Source organism: Miscanthus floridulus, chromosome 15, assembly GCF_019320115.1.
Source record: "Miscanthus floridulus cultivar M001 chromosome 15, ASM1932011v1, whole genome shotgun sequence".
Lineage (NCBI taxonomy): Eukaryota > Viridiplantae > Streptophyta > Magnoliopsida > Poales > Poaceae > Miscanthus > Miscanthus floridulus.
In genome coordinates, this window is record NC_089594.1 from 65,769,466 (window position 1) to 65,775,378 (window position 5,913).

The 5,913-nt window shown below is 37.3% G+C and overlaps 1 long non-coding RNA gene across 1 annotated transcript; it reads right to left on the reverse strand.

Moving 5' to 3' along the window:
* Positions 1-4,647: 4,647 nt before the first annotated feature.
* On the reverse strand, positions 4,648-5,369 carry LOC136509599 (uncharacterized). Its single transcript, XR_010772390.1, has 3 exons — positions 5,230-5,369; positions 4,788-4,908; positions 4,648-4,686 (listed from the first exon to the last, which is right to left on the reverse strand). It is a non-coding gene; the product is annotated as an uncharacterized lncRNA (long non-coding RNA).
* Positions 5,370-5,913: the final 544 nt, after the last annotated feature.

Consider the following 5,913-nt stretch of genomic DNA (forward strand, 5'->3'; position numbering starts at 1 on the left):
ATTTTGTATATGTGTTTGTCTCCACATGTTGTGCATAGAGGTAAACAGGAAACAAGTGTGGGGGAAGCACACTGCGACAACAAAACAAGATCCGATCACAAAAATCATGAAATTTAGAAAGCAATGGACCAAATACCACGCTCACCAAAGTTGGACCGAAACGGGCCCAAGAGTGGGCCGCCCGGTCTCCTACATGGTTGGCCGACCTAGCCCAACTCTACCTCACCTCGCGCTTCGTCCATGATCAGGTTTGACTCCTATATAATCTATTTGTTTCACTTTCTATTTCGAACCAAATTGGAAATCCTTTGATAAACAACTTAAAAAAATCTAAGGAAAGATTATTTCAGTCATAACTAAAGGATAGATTCACATAATACTTTTTCTGGAAGTTTTGCTACTGTTGGGTACTTATTATTAGGGACCCGATGTTACTTAAGTTGTTGTGGAATGAGATATAGTAGAATAATGAGAACTTGATTCTTGATGTCTCGTTATTAGAGAATTTTATTTCAAAACTCTAAAGAAAATTAGCTACACCTCTCCTTTGTGGTAAAGCAATGTCCTACTAGAGCCATACATGATATGATAGACTAGGAAACCTTCTACATATACTACTTGTCATTATATTGAGTTTGGTCAAACCTTGTGATCCTTGTTGAGAAATTTATCATGCTTCCAAGATCAAGATCACACACACTCCATATATATCTGCTGCTCCTACACTAGGGGTACACAACAACATGTTTTCCATCCATCCAAAAATGTTCTACTCCTACACCGGGAATAGACACAAAAATATGATTGTTAGGATAAATGCTCCAAGTTCTTGTAAATGTCTCTCTTGAAACATTCCAATTGCAGAAAAGATGTGTGGGCTATGCAAGAGTATTTCATAAAAGAAAAAAAAATATTGAAAAAATGGACAATTGTCCAAGATATCTAAAACAATGGGTACTTAGATGCCCGCCTAAAAAAAGAAAGAAAGATAGCCCATGTTCTCTTGCAAGTTTCGACAAGAGAGATATGTTTCAAGAAGCATAGTAGAATTAGGTTAGCCACCATATACATATCCACACACATCCACATCTTGATCTAAGATTATGATATTTTTCTCCTTGGATCCTTGTTTTGACTTTACAATATATGCGATGCAAGTATGTTCTCATATTTATCCCTACCTAAGCTCCACATAAGCTTTTTAGAAATAGGTAAAAAGAAGGCAAGAACATCAATGCCTTGGTGAGGATCCAAAATACCATATATACTGAGTGATTTGAGAGTACCACAAAAAGGAGAAGGTAAGCTATGTTTTGTTTTCACAAATCTTAAAATAATTCTCCAATTGACTTAACTAAAGAAAGATGGTGATTGGTTTCAAGCAGTTCCGTTCTTCAACCGCCCAAAGTTTCATGGTAGACACTTTGAATCCTGCAGAGCATGTATGACTGGGAATGATTTTATGTTGATATCTTGTCCAAAGGTTATGTCTTAAGTACTCCATCCTTTTATCGAGGACGAGTAAAAGCCTAAGTGTGGGGAAGTTTGTTGACGGTAGTTAATATTAATTATAAACCGTCAGTATACCTTGTATAAATTATCAAAATGAATCACCAACATAGACTTAGGGGTTTAAACTAACAATTTTCATGAGTTTTGGTGAATTTGTGTTGTCAGCAGAATTTAATTAGAAAACCACCAAGGAGGACCCATTCGTCAAAGGAAATCACATTTATCCGCGACGGTATCTACGTGGAAAGACTCCAGAAGGCAAATCACCGAAGCAGACCCCGAGCCACTAACATGAGGGGCCGGCTGGCCCCACACTACAAGATTTTTGGTCTACTGCAACGCCAAAAAAGTGTAGCAAAAGACCCAAAAATGGTAGCCATAGTAATTTTGCTACCAATTTTTTTTTGTTAAATGTCGTTGCACTTGTAAGGGTAGCAATAGCATAATGCAATGGGTTACATTTTAGTTGCGACACACAGCCCCTCTATTGCAACACTTTTGACGCTTTTGCAACACCTGGTGAGTGTTGTAACAAAAGCAATTGCAACCACTATGGGTGTGGTAATAGTATCAATTGCAACGAACTAGGCGTTGCTAGCGATACGTATTGCGACATGCTGGTCGTGTAGCAACACAATGCAAGCGCAACACAACACAGGTGTTGCAATCGTGGTTGTTGCTACGCAGAGAAAGCATTGCAATAGAGGTTCTCTATTGCCACGTCGCCTAAATGGTTGCTACAGAGAGGTCGTATATTGCCACGTTTTTGAATGGTTGCTATAGATGGCATAGGCTATTGCCACGTTACTTAGGTTGGTTTCTGAATGGTTGCTATAGATGGCATAGGCTATTGCCACGTTACTTAGGTTGGTTGCTACAGACAGGTCATCTATTGCCACGTTACTAACTATCTGGTTGCTATAGGTAGATTCCTCTATTGCCACCGTCATCTTTTTGTAGTTGCAAGAGATAGTTTCTCTATTGCCACGATTATCGTACCTATTGCCACAACTAAATGTGGTTGTTATATGTGCCATCATATATTGCAACGCCAGATTAATATATTAATAATTCATGTTGCGACACTTTGTTTGGTAGCTTAAATTAATAATCGCAAAACGACAAATACATAATGAAGGAAGCATCGACATCCATTAAAACGAAATATAATTTGTTCATACAAAATCTTTAACAAAACACACCGAGTGTCAAACTAAATGAGAACAAGTAGATAGCTTAACACATAATAATGTGTTAAGCACAGACAACTGTTTGAACTCATTCGAATCAAAAGACTAATGTCTACTGTAGCAGCAAAGGTTCCCTTGATATGTATGTTGGCCATCATCCCACCATTCGCATGCTCCTTCTCAAACTCAAGATTCCTCCTGAAAAAATCATTGACATGCATTAGCATGCATCTTGTTTGATTTGATTTTTCTAGTTGGGTACCTTGCAAGGTAACCATTAGCATGCATCTTGTTTGATTTGATTTTTCTCGTTTCCTTGTAGGTTGATTGGAGAATCTGGTTCTGCTCCAAGTCTGAGACGACATTTGCGTCAGGCCTTGACTCCAGCTCCATAATCTTCCTGGTTGCATTGTCCTAACAAAGCAAAGAAATTTAGTTAATTAAAACTTTAATTCTAAGCGAGGACAGTTGCATCACTTAATAAGGGTTGTAAAAACTGTTTAATACTCACATAGACTTCCCTAGATTCCTCGCTTGTCCATTGTCCATTTTGTTGGTGGGTCATCATAAAAAGCTCCATATCATTTGGCTCTTCACCAGTTAGTTGGTCCCTCTAATTAGGCAAGAATGTAAAAAAAATAGCCATATTTCATAATCTAGTGAAATGTAGAAGCTTTTATAAACTGTAAAGATCAGGAAGATATCCACCACGAATTTAAAAACAGAAGATAACAGAAATATTTATTGCTATTGAAAAAGTACAGGAATCCAAGTTCTTCTTTTTGTTGGCACACATTAGTTTTAGTACTTTTCAGCTTTCTGTATACAAGGATGCAAAATATATTTTTTTGTAGTGGGCAGTGGGCTAAATATCTCTATCAAATACAAAGACTATATAGGTTATAACAATATCATGTCATTGTCATTCGGGGGCACAAGCACAAACCATAAAAAAATGCCTGAAGGAAAACCTTGTGACAGAATTTTTTACCTTCTCATAGCTCAATTGAGCAAAACCCTTTGATCCTGTAACATGGTGTATCTGTCGATTGTGCCGATTCTGAGAATTCTTATTGCTAATCCTCTGCACAGAACCAGCAATGATTTGATTTTTATAAAATCAGCAGTGCGCAAAACATAAACCTTGACGTCAGAAGTGGAATTGGCAAGTTTTTTTAAAAATTGGGAACAAACCTGGAATTCTTCGGTGCCAAAATACGACACCAGATAGTGCCACTCAACAATGTCTAATTCTTCTGGCCTATGTCTCATTCTCTCTTCATAGGTGGTGTACGCCTTGTAGGTAGCACTAAATGTAGATCGCCATCCTTTGTAACGGTCATTAGCCACCGTCCATATCTTGATTCTGTTCGCCTCGTTATCCTCAAGGTCCCACTTAGCCTGCTCAAGGTAAAGCACTAAATGTAGAGGGAACCCAACACTAAAAAGGTCTTGAAGTAACATCATAGAACTTAACTTTCAAAGCCCTGAGCAGTAGGCAGCAAAGACAAATCCTTTCTTGCACCTGAAAGTGGCCTAAAAACGAGCACTCAAAGATTGTGAGCAAGGAAAAAAAAAACTAAATCATCTATTTTTTAAGACAGGAAGTAGAATTTTCAAGTTCAATCCAGCTAATCGATACAAATTTGTGTACCCTACAACCTACATTTCAGGACAGGTTATTTCTATAACAAAGATGAAGAAATATGGTTGCTCAGTAAGGACCTTTTTCCATAAAATATGCTGAAGTCACTGATCACTGGCACAAGCACCTACGGAGCAACGTAAATTGAATATACACTAACTTCGTTAGTTACCCATTATCCATGGTATACTGCATTCCTAGTTAAATGCAATTTTAACAACATAATAAAAAAATCTCAAACAAAGATTCATGCATAGGAAATTTTATTTTTAGTTAAAAGGAAATATACTAACATTTCTGCTGCTACCTTCAGTAAAGCCTTCTTAATGGCCAGTTCCTCTGCAACCAAACACAAACCAAGGGAATGCAGTATGTAGTGAGTAGATAATATTCGATATTTGACAAGCATATAAATTTTATAGGAGAAAACATTAACTCACAGCCTGGTGTCATGAACAAAAGAAAAGCAATAATACTTGTCATCTTGTAAGTATATTGCCCGTGCTAACGCTACAGCCACCATAGAGTCCACCGTGATATTTAATTGTTTGAAATCCGATGCTATTCCATGTTTTAGAATGAACATGTCAGTACCCTCATGTGTAGTCGGGTTCCATTAGGACAAACAGAGGTATAAGAAAAACTGATAGCTAAATATGGAATGAACACATGTCAGTACCCATATCTGTAGTCAAAACATGGTATAAGGAAAATTGATAGCTAAATATGGAATGCATTGTCCGGTGAACCCAGGTAGAGAATATGTAAACTTCCCAAGTACAACTATCTTTGAATGGTGCAATCACAACCTACATGTATATTTTACAAATACAAGGAACTATATCGGTTTCTGAATTTGTAACTGAAAAAAAAGTTACTCACGATCTATTCGAGGCATCATCAAAGGCAGCATCGATGTTAATCATCTTAGTTCCTGCTTGCCCACCATCTAGCCAAAACACTCCATCAGGGAGATTCTTGCTCTGCACTGTGATGCATATCTGAACAACTATTGCGGGTCAGATGTACCTCAGCATCTCTATGAGCATATCAAAACCAGCACTTGCATTAAATAAAAATACAAAAAAGAAAACATCACTGAATCAAGTATGTGGTAAGACCAAGCAAATCAGCTCTCGCATGACTAAGAGATACCTTTTACCCATCCAGGAGTATTGACAATTAGTGGCAGCATTTCATTTTGATCGCATCGATATTTTCCAACGAAATAGTCAGTACAAATGGAATAGGAAATTTGGATATGCTTCTGCATCTCTTTTTGAAGAAACTTCACCAAAGAAGTAGGACCTAATCAAATTTGTAAACGGCATTAGTGAAACCCATGCAGAGATAACATAAGTGAGGAATATTAAACAAAACGTTTGCTCCGACAAAACTTTAAAAGTTACATGGTCGTGCTACCAAACTACTACAACTGTTCTAGTAAACAGACAAAGAAATCCCACAATAGAAATTGTGCACAAATCCTGAAGTGAATAAATCGAATGAAATTACCACACACTGTTATACTACCAGCTAATCACAAATCCTGAGGAGAAATTTTAT